General features: G+C 38.1%; 1 protein-coding gene and 1 long non-coding RNA gene across 4 annotated transcripts in view; one reads left to right on the forward strand and one right to left on the reverse strand.

Moving 5' to 3' along the window:
• CDH12 (cadherin 12) overlaps window positions 1-18,801 on the forward strand; it is a 710,660-nt gene that overhangs the window by 132,740 nt on the left and 559,119 nt on the right. The window lies entirely within an intron of this gene.
• Window positions 10,376-17,886, reverse strand: LOC135304881 (uncharacterized). The gene is made up of 4 exons (XR_010366114.1): window positions 17,755-17,886; window positions 17,476-17,647; window positions 16,015-16,148; window positions 10,376-13,502 (listed from the first exon to the last, which is right to left on the reverse strand). It is a non-coding gene; the product is annotated as an uncharacterized LOC135304881 (long non-coding RNA).

Below are 18,801 nucleotides of genomic sequence, written 5' to 3' on the forward strand. Positions count from 1 at the left end.
GGATCCTTGATGAAGACTGGTGGTCTTTCCTTGAGCTTTGCCTGACTGGTATTGCTGAAATGCCTGAAAATTGGTGGTACCTGCTCTATAAAGGAATTGTTTAAGAAGTTAAAAACATATACAGCTTTATTCAGCCTCTCTATTGTAGAAAGCACTTCTGTCCCCCCTTTCTGTCTTTCTAGTATCATTTTCAATGACCTGTGTGCTCTTTCTACAATAGACTGGCCTGTGGAAGAATGTGGAATACCTGTGGTATGTTTGATACCCCAAGTTTTGAAAAACTCTTGCAATTTATTAGAAATGTAGGCTGGTCCGTTGTCAGTTTTGACTTCTTGAGGAATACCTAGGGATGCAAATGCTTGTAAGAAATGTTTAATCACATCTCTACTTTTTTCTCCTTGATGTGCAGAAGCAAAAATTGCTCCTGAGAAGGTATCTATTGATACATGTATATGTTTGAACCTTGCAAATGACTGATATTGAGTGATGTCTGTTTGCCATATCTGCAGGCTATTTAAGCCTCGAGGGTTAACTCCTGTTGCTATTGCTGGTATAGCTAATTTTTGGCAATCTGGACATGACTGAACAATTGCTTTTGCCTGATTCTGAGAGATGTTAAACATTCTTACTAAAGCAGGTGCATTTTGGTGATAGAAAGCATGGCTCATTCTTGCTTGTTCAATAACATTAGGAAGTGTGTGCTGGATTGGCATGGCTAACAAATCAGCCATGGCATTTCCCTCTGCTAAGAAACCTGGAAGAGAAGAATGTGAGCGAATGTGCATTACAAAGTAAGGTTCTTGTCGAATGGAAAGAAGTAAGATTAACTGTTTGAGCAAACTATATAACTGATCATTAGCAACTTCTTTTAGCAGAGATCCTTCTGCTCTTTCCACCACACCTGCAACGTAAATTGAATCTGTTACTAAATTAAAAGGAAATGTGAACTTTGAAAAGACCCGTACAACTGCTGCCAACTCTGTAATCTGTGCAGAACCATCTACTTCCTCAATATCTGATTCCCATTTTTTTGTCTCTGAATTCTGCCAAGCAATCACAGATTTTTTAGACTTCCCAGAACCGTCTGTAAAAAATGTGATTGCCTCAAGGGGTACATTACTTCTTAAAGGCTTATGAATTAATTTTAAAGATGAACTTAATAGCTCATGTTTGGGACAATTGACTGAAATTTTTCCTGCAAAATTTTCCAAAGCAAATTGCATAACTTCTGAATTTTGAATTAACCATTCTAAGTAGATGGTTGTGACAGGCAGAAAGATTTCTGCAAAATCTCTTCCTGCAAGGGAAAGCATTCGAGATCTAGCCTTGATAATCAATTGTGAAATAATTTCAGGGCAAGTTGTTATAGTTTTACCCAATTGACGCGATAGGAAAACCCACTCTAAGATTATCAGATGGTCCTTCTTCTCTAGATCCCACTGGAATATCAAACCATGAAGTTGTGGACTCTCCCCTAAAACTGCAAACAAAAAAGACAGGTTAGGATTATACCGATGAGCCTGACGTGACTGGATGGCTCTCATCACTTTCTCTAAAGCATTTTGAGCTTCTTTGTTGAATTCTCGCGGTGAGTTTAAGGCTGTGTCTCCTCTTAACAAATCTGCCAGAGGAGCCAAGTCCTGATTTGAAAGGCCTAGTAGTGGACGAAGCCAGTTCAGAGTGCCTACAAGCTGCTGCACTTCATTCAAGGTCTTTGGATTTGTCCTTAGCTGGAGTGGCTGCGGAGTTACCGTTTGTTCTGTGATCCTGTATCCTAAATATTTCCAGGGAGGAAGTGTTTGTATTTTTTCTTTTGCTACAGTGAGTCCTGCTTTCTCTACTGCTGAGATGACCTGATCTGTTGTCTCCTGCATTGATGCTTGGTCCTTTGCTGCTACTAAGATATCTTGTTAAAATCCAGTTTCTAACCTGAGATGCCATTGTGATAAAATGTCCCGTCCCCAAAGAACTATATCAGCTCCTACAATGAATGGTCTTGTGGTGGCAACACGACCTTCAGGCCCCTCAAATGTGACTGCGTGCGAGCTTCGAAAGCTCTCACAGTGACCACCAATACCTGCTAGCTGATCCAGCGTAGGCACGATGGTCCAGTCCTGTGGCCATTTCGATCTCGATATCAGAGTGACGTCTGCTCCGGTATCTATCAGGCCAGTGAGGGTGATGGCTTGCCCGAGGTGCTTCAGGACACAGGTGAGCTGAGGCCGCCCGCGGCTGATGTGCCTGGTCCAAGCGATGACAGCTGTGTTGTTCTGTGACTCTGGTAGGAGGAAAGCTTGCGCTATGGTTAGTCCTTTGGGTAAAAAACATGGAGGGTCTAGACACAAAGCTAAGACTGTAATTTCCTGTGAACAGGTGACAGACAGCACAGTTGGAATGACATAAAAACCTTCTGCATGGGATCTGCTCACTCCCACTATTAAGAACTGACGTGGTTGTGGTTCAGGTCCCAGCTGTCCTGTAGACACTGTGTGAGCAATAGCATTGGTTAGCATCACTGGCTGGGCTGTAGACAGCTCCAGTCTGGTACCTGGGGACATTGTGGTCGGAAGTCCTGCAAGGATGTGTTGCAGTTCTGAACTTGGTGGCCTGTGGTGGTCTCTGGCCTCTGGTGCAGTGGTTTTTGTATCATTGCACGCCACTGCTCCGTGCTGGGCTGCACGTTTCCCGGCAGATGGTACGAAAAACCCTGTGCTGGGTAAAAGCTGTTAGTATTGTGACAGAAACCTCTGCATCCACTGTTTCTTGGCAATGGCCTTCTGCGGGTCCTAGGACATCCCCTTTTAAAATGACCTCTCTGACCACACGAATGGCACGAGTCCCTTGGAATTTGTTGGTTCTCAATTGCACCTTTGAATGCTATTAAAGCTTCTGCTAGGGTTTGTGTTTGCCTTTCTACTGCTTTTTCCTGCTGCTTTAGGGTGTTTTCTTGAGCTGTTGTGATGGCACTGGCCAATACTTCTGCCTGCATGGCTGCTGCATGCTCAGGGGTGCTCAGGCGGTTGCAAGCATCTACTAGCTGTGTCAGGGTGGGCTCAGGATCCTGTGGTAATGTACGTAATGCCTTTTTACAGGTTGGGTTTGCATTAGAAATTGCAAGCCGTTTTAATAACTCTTGTCTGGCTCGGTCTATTGGAATCTGCTTTTCTAATGCCATTTTTAAACGGTCCAAAAACTTAATATAAGGCTCATCTATGCCCTGTTTTATTTCTGTAAAATCTAGTTCTGGCTTGTTGCCATCAGGGACCTGTAACAAAGCTGTTTTTGCTGCTTCTTTGACATCCTGCAATACTTGTCTACTAAGAGTTCGGGCTTGTATTTGAGGATCTGTATGAGCTCCTTCACCTGAGAGCTGATCTATAGTCAAATTTGCAGTAGCTGGAGTTCCTGCATAACCTCTTAAAAGGTCGTTTAACAAACGTTTCCATGCTAGTTCCCACAGAGAAAATTCTGTTGGAGATAGCAGGGATGTGCAAAGCTGTTTTAGATCATGTGGAGTGAATATGTTTGCTGTGAAGGTGGCCTGTAATAGGCTTCTGAAATAGGCAGAATCTCTACCATACAGACGAGAGGCTTTGCAAATCTCTTTTAACTCAGCAAAGTTGATTTGTTGCCATGTTTCCCTGGGTCCCGGACCTGCAGTGTATTTCACAGGAAAAACCTTCAATTTCGATGCAATTTCCCACTCTCCTTCCTGAACTGCATCCTTTCTTATCCTCTGCCAGGTATCTGTGACTCCCTGTGTGTTAAACTCTTCCTTAGATTGTTTGAAATTACATTGTGGAGCATAGGAATAGTTTGTTTTTTGTTCCGGTAAGTTATCGGACATGGGCGCCGCCATTTTGGACAGGGTCAGTTCCGGCGCATCACTTCCGGTTCCCACGCTCGGCAGAGAGGGGGTGTGCTGTCCCGGGCTGTGGGCGGGGAGCAGGGGCAGGGACACCGACCGGGCACCGCCTACAAAAGGGGTGCGTCCCTGCTCCGATGGACAGGAGCTCAGGGAGCAGCCACCCAGGGACTCCTGGGAGTCCGACGAGGATGGCGAGCCACGCCCACGAAGGACAGAGCTGGGCTCGGGGCTATAATGGCGATTGCCACGTGCTCTATTGTTCTCAGACTGGATTCTATCGGCTCGGCTTTTTCCAGTTTTACTGTCAAAATTCACCGATTTTGAACGCCAAAGCAAGGTTTTGAGAGGAGATAGAGAGGACTTTGCTCTGGTAGGGTTTTTGGAAGACGGGTTTTGCAGACAAGCCTGGCCAGGGCTGGTCTGCTCCCCCCTGTCTCGGGATGGGGTCGGTGAGGCAGGCGGGGGGGCAGCTGGCCTGGCTGCCTCCCGGCCTCTCCACCGGGGTTTCTCGGCTGGGATAAAGGAAGGTTTTTGGGTCCCCTCAGAACTTCGCTTTCTCCTGTCTTCTCTGTCCTGCCTGCATTCTGCCCTCTCCCTGGTCTTTGCTTGCTTTTCATTTTCCATTATTACAAATTTCAATACCGTCCTGAATATTGGACGCAGCTTTAAGTTGGACTTCTTGTTCTTTTCTGTGTTATATAATTTCAGTCCAACTGAATCCCAGAAGTCTGGATCGAGTTTCTGAGACATGTCTGAGTTTGGGAATTCTTTTAAGACCCATTTTACAAGCTTTTTAAGCTGTTTTTTGTCAAACTGAATATCTTGGATTTCCAACTTATAGTTAAAATACGAAAAAAATTCCTGCTCAGCTACTGACAACCGATTCCCCATGGTGAAACTCACCGAGTCTTCTGGTCGTCCTTCTTGGTATAGACTTTTTCCCGGGTCCTGGGTGCAACAGTTTCAGCTTAGCCGATTCACAGTATCCTCTGAGGGTGTGCCGTTTGCTCCCGTCCCGTCTGAATTATAGCCTCTTCTTCACCGGTATGAGGCTTCGATTTGGGATTCCCTCTAAACCTCAAATCTCTTCTTCTGAGTTTTCTTTTTTAACGCGACAAAAAACTCAGGTGCAGGCCTGCTTCCCCAAAAACGCAAATACCAAGGAAAATTGTCCTATTTTGATTGAGGTAATCAAAAATTCCTAGACCATCTTCCTCAATATGAGAAATTCTGTCCAGGTGCCACGTATTAAGTTTTGTTTCGTCGGGCCAGGGTTTTATGAGCCTTTAAAAGAAAACTTAATACACACAAAGGATAGCTCAGCTATTACCTTTGGAGGCAAATAATGAGCAGGATGGCTTCTGCTGCAGTGTTGGAAACCAAACTGTTTAATAAAAGGAAAAACAATAAACAGAAAATCCGATCCAGGTACAGAGGTCTGCTCCTGGTAAAACACCTTCACAAAAGCCTCGTCATTCTTTTGTCTTCTCTTTTTCTACCTGATGGCCCAGGCGGGATCTTTTGGCTCTCATCCAATTAGGTGACCCTAAGGTTTTAGTGAAGTCTCTGGGGTCCTATAAGGTGGCTTTTCACCTGATCGTTGGGAGAAACTTCTGGGCTTTCTTCCTTTTTTGGGGGACAAAGGCTAGTTTGTCCCTCTCTCATTGGGGGCATCCCCCTACACTCCTTCAAAGACTAATCTTGATATTTGTCTGAATTTCTTCCCGGGGCACCTTGAATAACTAACTTGTACTTATCAGAAACATTCAAACTCTTGGCTTCTGTTTCCTAATGCAAAGCTTGTTTATTATGGACAAAGGGTTTCATTGTTGCCTACTTTTAATGGAAGTCTAGAGGAACTTGAAGGCATTAAGGAAATAACAGGCGGAGTTGTCTGTGTCAATGTTTGAGAAGTCCTATGATAGTTTAAGCATTGCAAGTTTGTTGTTTTTTTTAAGTGTCACAGCATGTCACTGAAACCTAATTGTGTATACTGTATTCCCACATCTGCAATTATCTCATCTCACTAGCATGAAACTTCATTAATATAGAGTATCTCATGCTGTTGTGTTCTGAACAGCAAGCAGTGAGGGAGAGATTGCAGACAAGACCCTGAAGCCTTGAAGTTTGGTTCATTCATGGCAGTTTGTCAATTTCTCACCTAAAGGTTTTGTTCTGTTCATAGTGTGAGGTTATGACTGTCAAGAGAATTTCTATAAAATGAAATTTTACTTTCTTCTACATGTCTCTGGAGCTGAAGAAAGATCAAGCCTGGCATATTTATAGCTCTACATAAGAACATCTTTGGCCATCACTGTCAGCATATGTAAAACTTGCATGGAGCAGCATGGAAAGACTATTAAAAAATAAAGAAGTAGGCATACTGTAGACACAGTAACCAGCAAAACCCCTTAGTACACAGAACTATTCAGTGGTTTTCATTGTGCCTCTCTTAAAAAATCTGAGTTTATGTTGAACCACGATGTCCATTCTATTTACTAGCATTCATTGCATGGCAAGTTGGAATTTTTTGAATACTTTGGCAATCAAAAGAAGTTTTGAAATTTTGTGCCCATCAGAGCTCAAATATAATTATTTCACAGGGCTTACTCTTTGAATTGGTAAGAATTTTTATGAATTTATAAAAATACATAATCTTTGGCCCACAGACCATATATTGCTTGCATAAACTAATATTGCTTGTCCATATGTGCCAGAAATAATCTCATAAGTTTTGCGTGAAATGGTCAGTGATCACAAATTCAAAAACATTGTTCTCCAGCACTGCAGCATTACATGCATGCATTTGTGCAACAGAACAGCATTCACTGGCTTCTCGTTTCTCCCACACAGAGCAATGTCAATCCTCCTAAAGCACAGTTGTCTTATTTAATCTGTTAATCATAGCATTTGTCTTCTGAATTTTGGTATAATTTGATGATAATTAAAATCACTGTGTTACATTTTTCTTCTCCAAATTAGACTGACATACTAGGGAGAATGATTGCAATTTTATCTTAAAATTTATCAAGGAGGGATGGGTAACATAATGCTTGACTGTGTGACTGCAAGATATTTCCTTGTTTTTCAGCTGTCAGTTTTCCATGAAATTGAATTAAGATATTTCTTAGAACTAGCACAATTGTGGTGATATTACACTGACTTTTATTGCCTAGAAGCAATGCATTAGATATTTATCTGATTAGAGCAGTGGCCACCTTATTGATCACATCAGTATTATCCTTCTGTGAGAGCTGTATAAAAAAATCAGCATCTTACAGAAATCGCCTATTAGCTATGGAAATTATTAGCATGCAGGCCACTGGCTGGCAGAATCAGACTATGCCCAAGTTAGTAAGGCTTCCTTTTATTCAGGCTTGTTCTCCTTTGACTGTCAGAAAGTTCAAATAAGATACTTTTCACCAGATTCTTCAGAAACTCTGTCTTCTGTAAATTTGAATTACCCTCTTGATCTCATATAAGAGCATCTGACAGGCATAATAGAGATGCAACTCACAGTGTCGCTTTTGATTATTTAAAGTTTAAATTGACTGATTCAAGTATACTGTAAATAGTTGAGGACACCATTACTTACTGTTTTAGAAGTTTCAATGTAGTATATTCCTTAATTATATGTTTTTAAATATAAGCTTCATAATTTGATTTTTAAATAAATCTTTCTATAATAGTATTTCTAAATAATCATTCAGGTGCATATAGAAAAACATTCCTAACTAGTGCTATTCTCAGAATCTTGACTTTCAGGAGTCTTACATGACAAGTGAACACTGCAAAAAATCCTAGAACATTATTTTGAGAGGAATCAAAGGAGAATACTTAAATAGTTGTTCTGTAATCCTTGCAGTTAGTGACTTGGACTAGAAACCATATTTCAGAGCAAGGGAGCATAGGTCAGAGGATGTTGAGCTGTCACTTATGGGCATAAATATTCACAAAATTGTGGTTTATTTTTAAACTTAGAAACATAACAACAGGTTTGTCCTTAATACTTCTCTATTCACAGAATTACTAAGATGAAAACTGCTGATGAAACAAAAAGATTTATGTTTTGTACTTGAAGTAAAAACAACATAAACTATAGCAATTAATCAAATTCATTCCACAAGCCATGTATCACATAGTCCAATTATTATATTGCAATCATAATACTTCCAACCAGTGCCCTAAAAATTCAATAATATTTGTATAAGCTTATCCTCTTTCCAAAGTAAACTAAACCAGAAATTTTAAAAGTATATAATGGATGGTAATTATTATTTTGCTAGATTGAGGTTACTTAAAAAACAAACAAGCAAATAAACAACACCCCTTACAATTTAAGTAGGTAGGTTGGGTGAAAAGTGAGTTACCAGTGTCACAGCAGATACTGCAATTATTCTCTCACCATGGTTTTTGTTTGCTTTTATTTGAAGATGAAGATGTTAAGGTAGGGAACACAACATAAGCATAGGACAGTGAAGCAGCAGCAGGAAAAATGTGAAGGAAGATAATCTGTAAACAGCCACAGAATTGTGGAATTTTAGATCTATTTATTTTAATAAGTTCTTCCTATATTTTATAAAAAACATGTGTTACCTGCTTCAGCAGAACTTTTATCTTATAATATGCTTCTGGAGGTTTTATGGTTTCCTTAAGGGACCTTTGGATATTCAAACAGGGATAGTCAACAGTTTGGTCCTTCCCTTATCAACTCTCAGTACAGCAGAATAAATTTAAGGATTTGCTGATTCCTTTTCAATGCAATGAGTTTTCCTTACCTGTAGACTATTTTGTGACACCCTGAGAGAAGCTCATAGGTCATACTTTCTTATTCCTACTTTTGTCAATATTCATCATTGTACAATCAATAATTTATCAACTGCTTTTCTACAGCAACACAAAGTAAGTGACACAAAACCAGCTCAAGAACATCTGTGTTATTCATGGCTCCCTCAGTCACTCATTTTTATTGTGACATCTCAGCAGTGACTTTATTTATGCAGTTATCATGCTGCTACCATGTACCTTTGGCCCAAAGCTATGCTATAAGTCACTGGTGCCAATTTTGCACAATCCATTTTACTAAGTGGGTACATTACGTCCTGGGAGAACTGCATTTCAGTGATGAGTAACAAGGCAGAATCTTAAAGGAAAAAAATATCTTTTTGCTGTTTTTGACAACAGTAGTTGTCAAACTTGTGCATCAATTATTATTGATCTCATTTTGGTGCTTTTATAGCAAGTGTTACCTTGCTGCATGAATGGTCTGAAATGAGATCAAATAAGAGTATTACTAGCATAGAAGAGCCATACCAACACTCCTTTCAGTAGGATCATGCATTGCTCTGGGAGAGAAAGGTACTCCCACAGTGATTAAAAATTATCCCAAACATTATTTCTTTCACCTAAACAGATTTAGAAATCAGGGCCCCTCTTTGGCTGAGCTTACTCTTGGGCTGTATTAGCAAGTATTCAGAGAGCCAAGAGAAGTCATTCTTCCCCTCTGGCATTTATAAGACTGTGTCTGGAGTACCGCACCTACTTTTGAGCTCCACAGTACAGGATGGTCTGTGACATAGTCATGGAAGGCAGAGGGGAGAGCTAATTTCTATACAGATGTGAGAGGGTACTGAAAAAACAGAATCAGCTTCCTCTTGCAGGTGCATAGTAGTAGCACATGAGGCAGCAAATCCAACTTGGAGTTAGGAAGGGTTGGTTAGATATTAAGGAAAAAGGAATTGATCCTGAGTGTGGTCCAACACTGACCCAGGTTGTTCATACAGGCTGTTAAATCCTTGTCATGGACATATTCAAAACAAAACAATATAAAGTCCTAAATAACCTGACCTAAGTTGCGCTGTTTTAGAGCAGGAGGCTGGTCTGGATGAACTTCTCAAGTAATTTTCAAAATGTAAGACTTAGATATCAATGACTCCATAAAAAACCCCAAACCACAGCCTAAAGGAATGCTTTACAATATGAAAGTGATAAAGAGAACACTACAGAATTTTATATCCAAATCGTCTAATCTGTGTAACAGATGCCAATATTTGGATCACAAGGGGAAATATAAAACCATTAAAATATATAAAAGTATATTACCATACATGTTTACCAAAATTTTGATTATTATCAAAGTAGCTAAGGAAATAATATCACATATTTAGGGCATCTTAAATGTGTCCATTGCAATTGTGCTTGTCACTGCAGTACATTTACATTGTAATTGATACTCTTGGCTTAAGGTGCTTTGTGGCTGCTCTACTGGCATCGTATTTTATCTTATTTGTCAGCCACAGCTTGTTATATGTTATGACATGACATAAAGCTGTGCAACATAAAAAAGGGTGAAAAAAGGAAAGCAATCCACTATGACATAATTTCTGTAGTGCAATACAATTTTTTATTCTAATTCAAGCCTCAGAAAAAAAATACATATTGGTTGTAAATTGTGACTTCTGTTAATGCAAATATATTACCTGCTAAAAGAAAAATAAGACTTCAGTGATACTATTTGTATTTTGTTATAAACAGTTATTTCCTTGGGTTTTATTATATAAGGAGATTAGATGTCCTACATAAAGCATATTAAAAGTGCACTTCCAAAACTTGTTTCAAAAGCATAATTTTAATTACTGTGCAAGTTTCTTTCCCATCATGATGGCTACCATGATAGTACAAGATAAAAGTGTATGTTAAATCCTAAAACTAGCAGATCAAGTCACACTAATTTGAATGAAAATAAAGCCTGGAAAAATAATGAAATTGGAAACAGTTTCACTGAAGACAAAAAATGTCCTTTGAAGAAATATTTTCACATTTTTCCTCTTATAATGTCCATGATTATATCATCTCCCATATGTTGATACATTTTTCATCACATGCACATTTTCAAATAGAATTGCAATTAATGTAATTTTTAAACTTACTTCTTGATAGACTATCCCCCATCTACTGCAGTGGTAAAGTTCATATTTTTAGTTGCTACAGGATTTAAATTTTTTTCTGGAAAGATTGCATATATACCACTTCTAAAAATTTTGTGAATGCACGTTATTTTAAGGACTATTGACAGAAACTTTAGTGCCTTTTTAAGTGTTGTGCTGATAGAATTATAGTGCTTTCATAGAGACTAGCTCTTATGTTTAAAAGATAATCCTTCTGGTAATATGAGAATGACTGTTTCTGTAATACACATAATGTGCAATCAATTGCTGGTTTACATACCCAGTTTCATATGTGTAAATTTCTTTCTTTAAATATAATTGCAGCAGAAGTCCAAAGGAGACTTAAATACTTGGATTAGCACAGACAATCTCAAACTACAATGACAAAGACTATCAGCAAGAGGAAAATGTCAATTGTCTTCTCTAGATGACTTCATAATGTATGCAATGTAAGTTACATGTATGAATGTTTAAATTGCTCTTCTATTCACAAATCAAGTATGGGTATAATAAAAGTTTGGTATCATTCTATATACGATTTTAAATTCAAAGATTTTTTTTCTTAAGCCTCAAAGTAGTTACATCAAATAAACCAGGTGATTGGCTAAGTAGAGAAGGTCTAAGAAGATCTGAGATTTGTCTTAGATAAGTTACAAGAATGATAATTTATGTTATAAATTTTGATAAGCTTGCAGTACTTACTCTCTGTTAAACTTTCATGTATACCTTTATAACCAATAGATGAGAAATTGAATCCTTTTATGGCAATCCAGTCTTTACCAATTGTATTTTCCATAATGAAATTGTGTACTTTGATTTAAGTATAATTCAATGAGAATATCTGGGGCATTAAAACACAAGCCATTGAGTTGCCCTGATATATTTGTAGTGTCTACTGTATTCTTAATGTGAAATGTCCCATACAAGATAGGGTCTAAGAAGCCTGGCACAAGATTTTATTTTGTATTTTTGAAATAAATTATATTCATGAAACAAGCTGGAAAATCTACTCTATAATTTTTTCCTACATTATTTTTCTATAATGAAAATGTTTGATTACTTTTCTATAGCAAAAATGCACCTTAAAGGCAGGAAAGCTTTCCTCTCATTTTTCATTTAGCTTTCTCTTTGTTCTCTTGGAAACTAGAAGTCTCTCTCTGTCATATCTTCCTTCAATTTTTGAATGATTCATTATAATAAAGATTAAAATACAGTGAAGGAAAAAATTATATCTAATTTTTTATTCATTGAAGGTTTTATCTTCTAATTTATGTCCTGAGTTTTCCAGCTGGAATTTCAGCATATAAACTTGAATTTAGTAAACTCTGTTTCCTCCAATCTTGTGTCCCCTTACCTGGAAGAGCTTGAGAGACCTGGCTCACTCCTGGTCAAGTTTGGGTAAAGTCTAGCACTCATTGACTCAGCAGATATTCCACTCTCTTATTTAAGAATGCCCATCCAGGCAGACCAAAAAATTCCTTGTATAGCTTTTGAGGCAAGATATCCATGTTGCTCTGCTCTTCCACTACAGGACTTTCTAATCATTTGCAGTGGCACAATTACAGTACAATTCCTCTTCTTTTAAGATTTAGCTTTCAAAGAATCATCATTCTGGAATGATCCTATTAAGTGATTTAAAAAAGAGGATAATGTTGCTTGTAAAAATGCTAGTGGGGAAAACTAAGGCATCCCTAAAAATAATGTCAGAGATTAGAGGAATTTACAAGACTGATTCTAAAAGTTATGATTATTGTTGTAAGACAATATTGTCTACCAAAATTATAATTAAGGAAAAAAACAGCAATAAAAATAAGGCAGATCACCTCAGCTGGCTGCCACGTGCCCACTCAGCTGCTATCTCACTCCTCCTCCTAAATGGGATGGGGACACAAAAGATTTAAAAAAACTCATGGATCAGAAAGAAAGGCAGTAAAATGAATGAAAGTAAAGGAAGCAAGAAACAAAGCAGAGCAAAATTATTTTTTCTCTTATTTTCCACCAGCAGGCAGAGTCCAGCTACTTCCTAAAAACCAGGGATTGAGTATGTATTATAGTTAATTTGGAAGACAAATATCTCTACAACAAATGCCCCCTCCAGACCTTCCTCTTTTCTCTCAGCTTCTATTGATGAACATTACATCATATGGTATGGAATATCCCAGGAAAAGAACTGCTTTCTACCCCTTTCTACCTGCCAATGCAGACAGCTCTATGAAGGCTAATATGGTGCTCACTGACTCCATTCCAGACACAATCAATACAGAACATTTTGGTATTTGGTGGTTATTCATTGTTTGTAGAGAAAATGAGAGTGAGTCTAATACACCAGGATGTCAGCTTATGTATCAGTCACTTTTACAAGTTCATAGTTTGTGTAGGCAAATGCAATCTTTCTTCATGTCTGTCCATTGAGTGCTGATACCATATAATTTTATAATCAGTTTTATTTTATCATATTATTCTTCTGCTCTGTGCATCCATTTTTTGTTTCCCTTTCTTAATTCTGTAAAATAGTACAAGCTTATCACTGTCACTCTGAGGTTGATTCGTTCATCTTCCACCCTTTCTGACATCTCTAATTTATAATCACAAACATTGGTGCAGACCATCAGTCTTTGCTGGCAGCTTCCTTCATGCTCCTCATTTAAGCTCAACCAGGGTTTTTTTACTGTTTCCCATAATTGTGCCTGAAAAAAGAAAGTAGATTGAAATGTTTTTCTTTTCAAAAGTCTCCTTAAGTTTTTCTTGTCTTGTGTTGCATATTCGAAGTTGCTAATAGCCTACATTTCTGTGCTCTTCTCTACTACAATTCTTCCTGTAGTTTCATTGTTTCAATTTCCTTTAAGACAATTCTCACTGTTTGTGCAGCATGAAGCTCAATGGAGTGAGGGTCTCTGAACAGGACCATATGTTATCCTGATATTGTACTGATAAATGAAAACCCACATTATTCACAACCAGTGTGGTGATGAGTTGAGTTTTTATTCCTGTTTAACTAGCTGTGACTAATTATTAGGTGCTTTAGACAGTTTTAAAATAATGGATTTATAAATTGAATGAAAGGCTGTTTTTGCTATAATGATGAATGTTTACAGATTCGTATGCTAGAAATTAATAAAAATAATAAAGACAGTTATAAGTACTTAGTGGTTTTGTATTCAACTGAAATCAGCGGTAAGGAAGACTTTTTAAATAAAAAAATCATTCAATGTAAATTTGTTCCTGCTTGTTTTGGTAGAGCTTGCTTCTACTGTTGCACGGGGTTGTTCATACACAATATATTATTTCATAGTGTAGTGTATGGGCAAGTAAGGAAGAGAAGTTTGAAGTGGTGGTTATTTGGAATGTTTATTTTTGATAGTAAAATCTTGCAAATTGGCTTTTCTGTCAAGAGTTAAAATCTGCTATTAACAACTGCATTCTTTCCACTGCTCATATACTGAGAGAATTTAGTCAGTTTACATATTTTATAAACTGAAGGAAAAATAAATAAAAGGAAAAAAGAAAATAAAATCAGGAAGCAGTCCATGTTTCTAAAGGCATTGCCAAAGGGTTTGCAGCCTGAAGACAGTTTTAAAAAAAACAAACTAACAAGCCAAAGCAAGTAACAAGCAAACAACAAACTTATACTGAGACATTTTAATCTCAGTATAACATAGCCATCATCAGCCTGAGGAGTGCTGAGTGAGAGATTAAGTATGTTTACTAGCTTGAGCTCTAATTAAAAAACTGTGTGACAAAAGAAATTAAGGAAAACATTTCTTATAAAAAATTCTCGAAATTAAATCCTAGCTGCTGACAGAACTTGGACTAAGAATAAAGCTGAGAAGTTATATTTTATTCAATGTCGAAGACAGGCAGATAGCAGTGTTCCAGTCTGTGGCAGATGCATAAAATCTATTCATTTAAATGAAAATACACATATAAATTTTCTCTTATACCCTACTTACCTCCAGCAGACAGGTATTTGTATTTTTTGAAAACAAGTAATTTTTCAAGAATTACCTTTATGCACAGAAATAGTCATGTTTGTTGTTGAAGGAATTGAAAAGGCAATTGAAGGCTTTCAGATTATCAGCATTGTAATGAGTTGAAATCCTGTCTTTCACTAATACGTTAGAATAATTAGTCTGATTTCTTAAAATTTCCCAACTTAAAAACATGCCAGTGAAATATTCAGAAGTGAGTTGAGAGGAAGATGAAGGTCTAAGTTCTTAGAGAAAGAATAATGATTTTAGGGGCACAGGCATCAGCTTTCCTTGTGTTTATTTCCCCCTGCAAGGGTATGATTAGGTTATGTCTGCCTTGATTTTAGTTTGACATTTGCAAGAGTCATTCTAGCCCATTGCAAAAATTGTTACGATGACAAAAATGGCATGGTATCATATACTATGTCATATGTGCAGGTGGTAAATTCTAATGGGAAAGTTGCATGAAGTACGTGCATCATGTTTTTAAATCTCATTTGAATGAGCATTTTAACTTTCCCCCCCTCAAATTCTACCTATTTACTTATTTTTCAAAGACATGATTTATAAGCATAAAACATCCTGTAATCTGTTTTAGGAATGTTCCAGTCTTTTTGAGTCTTTATTTCCTTCAGCAACTTTCTCTTACTTTTTGAGAGTTTTCCTCTTTCTACATAACATTGGTCTTTCCTAGTTTCAAGTAGGTGCACCAGTGGTGGTTTACTTTTTCCTTAATGTCCATTAGTTTCTATTTTCCTCAAATTCCATCATTACAGTCCTTCTAATAGAGACAAAGTTAACAGGCTAACTCCATAGTTTATATGAAAAGACTTGATTTTCTTTTAGTTCATAAGCAATGAATTTACAATTTTTCTTTGTCTCTTCATGTTTATATGGTAAATTTGTATTAATATTATTAAACATGTTGTAAATTACATATAAAGAATAGAATCACAAAAAAACCCTCTAAAATTATTGAGTCCAAACGTTAACCTAGCACTGCTCTGTTCACCACTAAACTACGCTCCCAAGTGCCATATCCACACCCCTTTTGGACCCTTCCAGGGATGGTGACTCTACCACATCTCTGGTCAGCCTGTTTCAATACCTGAAAAACTTTTCCATGAAGAAATTTTTCCAAATATCCAATCAAAACCTCCCTTGGTGCAACCTAAGGCGATTTCCTCTCGTCCTATCACTTGTTACTTGTGAGAAAAGATCGACCTCTCACCTTGCTACAGCCTCATTTCAGATAGTTGTGGCAGGCAATAAGGTCCCTCCTGACCTTCATTTTTCTCCAGACTGAACAACTCCAGATTACTCAGCTGCTACTCCTGAGACCTCTGCTCTAGACACCTCTTTGTGCTGGTAAAAACACAGAATATTGATTGAAAAACTCGTTGATATTGGTGTTATTAGATGAGGCAAAAATTAGAATGGTAATTTTAACTAAATTTTATTGAATATAAGCCTATATTTGGGTTCATTTCAGAGGAGAACTTAACTACTTAATGAGCATTTTTGCTTCTCTTAGATACCTTAGACAATATTTAATATTTTAGACATCACCTAGAGAGATTACTCAAAGAGTGGGTGAAAATACTGTGTTTAACAAATAAGATTGTCAACTGTTCTATATTGATTTTATTATGTCATTTTAAATGTCACAATATTGTTACATTTTAGGAAAAGATGTAGAGGAGAACATATGCACCTTAGGTCTAACTGACAACACAATTTTAGACTAAGTTAATAAATTAATTATTTTTTAATATATTCAGTCATTTTCAAAGCACCTATTGTATTTAGAAAAAAAAAATAAACTGGAGTATATGACTCCAGTGATTCCATATTCTGGAAAGAAATAGAAATGTGAACACAGGGAGAACAAGGAATGTACCTGCAATATTTTTCAGAACTTCAGCTTGTCTTGAAGGAGAAAGGAATAAAATTATGAAGGACAGAGCAAGTCATTAATGCTTTCATTATTAATGAAATTCATATTCATTATTTTGGCGACTGGAAAGATCGGGATTGGATAGATTTTCTGAGTATTCTTTGTGTCTTCTGAGTCTTTGTGTTGGTTTTGCACAGCCTGGTTTTTGGTAGGGGGGCCACAGAGGTGGCTCCTGTGAGAAGTGGCTGGAAGCTTCCACCATGTCCAGCAGAACCAGTCCTTGATGGCTCTGAAGATGGACAGGCTGCTGGTCAGGGCTGGGCCAGTTATAGAGGCTGGTCACACCTCTGTGATAACAAATTTAAGGAGAAAATCAAAACAAAGTGTGGCACACAGTTTCAATTTCATCCAGAGAAGAGGAGGAGGTGAGAACATGTGAGGGAAACAACATGGAGACACCAAGGTCAGTGGAGAAGGAGGGGCAGGAGGTGCTCCAGGCACCAGGGCCGAGATTCCTCCACAGGCCGGGGTGAGACCATGGTGAAGCAGCTGTGCCCCTGCAGCCATGGGGATCCATGGGGGATGCAGAGATCCATCTGCAGCCTGTGGGGAGGTGGCCATGCAGGAGTGGGTGGATATCGGGAGGAGGCTGTGATCCAGTGGGAGACCCATGGAGAGAGGGGCCCTGCTTCCAGCATGGAGCAGCCTGGCCTTGAAGGACTGCACACTATGGAAAAAGAGAGACCCATGTCACAGCAGTTTTGGGAGGCCTCTGTGCCCATGGGAGGGACTCACGTTTGCAGCAGGTGCGGTCGGGCTGCTGCTCCTGAGTGGAACCATGTGGGAGAAGAACTGTCTCCTGTGGGAGGGATCCCGCAGTCTCAGGGGGAGGACTCCTCTCCCTGGGCAGCAGAGGAAAACCTTGGGTGATGAACTGACCAAAACCCTCATGCCCTGTCTTCCTGCCCTGTTGGTATGAAGGAGGGAGGGGTTGGGAGTAAAAAGGTGTTTTAAGGGCTTATTTTACTTCTCATTATCCTCCTCTGATTTTTTAGCAATAAATTCACATTGTACCTTTAAGTTGGGCCTGTTTTGCCCTTACAGTGTCTTCTCCTGGTCCTTATCTCAACTCATGAACTCTTTGTTAAATTTTTCTTCCTCTGCACAGCTGTGGCAGGGGAGGGTGAGTGAGCGACTTCTTGGCTGCCTGGCGTTTGGCCAGTGTCAAACCATGACAGTTTTACTTTGAGTTATGCAGACATTCAGGATTCGTACACAAGTTCCTTTTTAACAATGTGGTGGAAAGCTGTTTGTTTTACATCATCCCAAATGTTTTATAGCTTGTGGAGGATATTTAAAGGTTGTCTGGAGTGCCAAACATAGTGTTTAATGTTAATTTCTTTGTTTGAAGAGTATATTCAATGGCACAATTTCCTTAAAGTCCATACTTTATCAGCCAATATCTACTTTCAAAAACACCTCACCTCTGAAATGAACTTAAAGATCGTTCATTTGAAAGATCAGGTTATTTCACACACAGAAAACTGCTGGTGACTTCATAATTTTGCCAACTGACATCTAATCCATATTACTGTTATTTTCTTTATAAGTAGCTGATAGCTGATACTGAGGCTGAACTGATAAGTAGTAATAGATATTAGTAATACATTTGAGAATTTACATCTATTCAAACTGAATTAATGTCACAGCGCTTCTTTATTTTCTACTATGACATTCAAGTTTTGAAGAGCCAGTGTAGCTTGGATACATGACCAAATGTGGAAAAGATGTAAAATGTTAATATCCCATGGCAGAAATAAAACTTTTTCTTCCCACTTAAATATTACCACCTAGCATTTTATGAAATATAATAGCCTATGGTGCCCAGGTGGCTTCCTCCCCTGATATCTTGATTAAATATTTATTTTGTTTAAGAGTGAACATAGGACAGAAAAAAACTCAGAAAATGCATTTTTAAACATTCTCTAAAGGTTCATATTAAAAAGGAATTTTAAACAGAACTCTGTAAAATGCAATTTATTTGCATTAGAAAAATATTTCACATCATGTTTCTTAAAAATTTAGACAGTTGCACAAGATTAGGTTTTGAATTATTCATTT

This window comes from Passer domesticus, chromosome 1 (genome assembly GCF_036417665.1).
Source record: "Passer domesticus isolate bPasDom1 chromosome 1, bPasDom1.hap1, whole genome shotgun sequence".
In the NCBI taxonomy this organism is placed as follows: Eukaryota; Metazoa; Chordata; class Aves; order Passeriformes; family Passeridae; genus Passer; species Passer domesticus.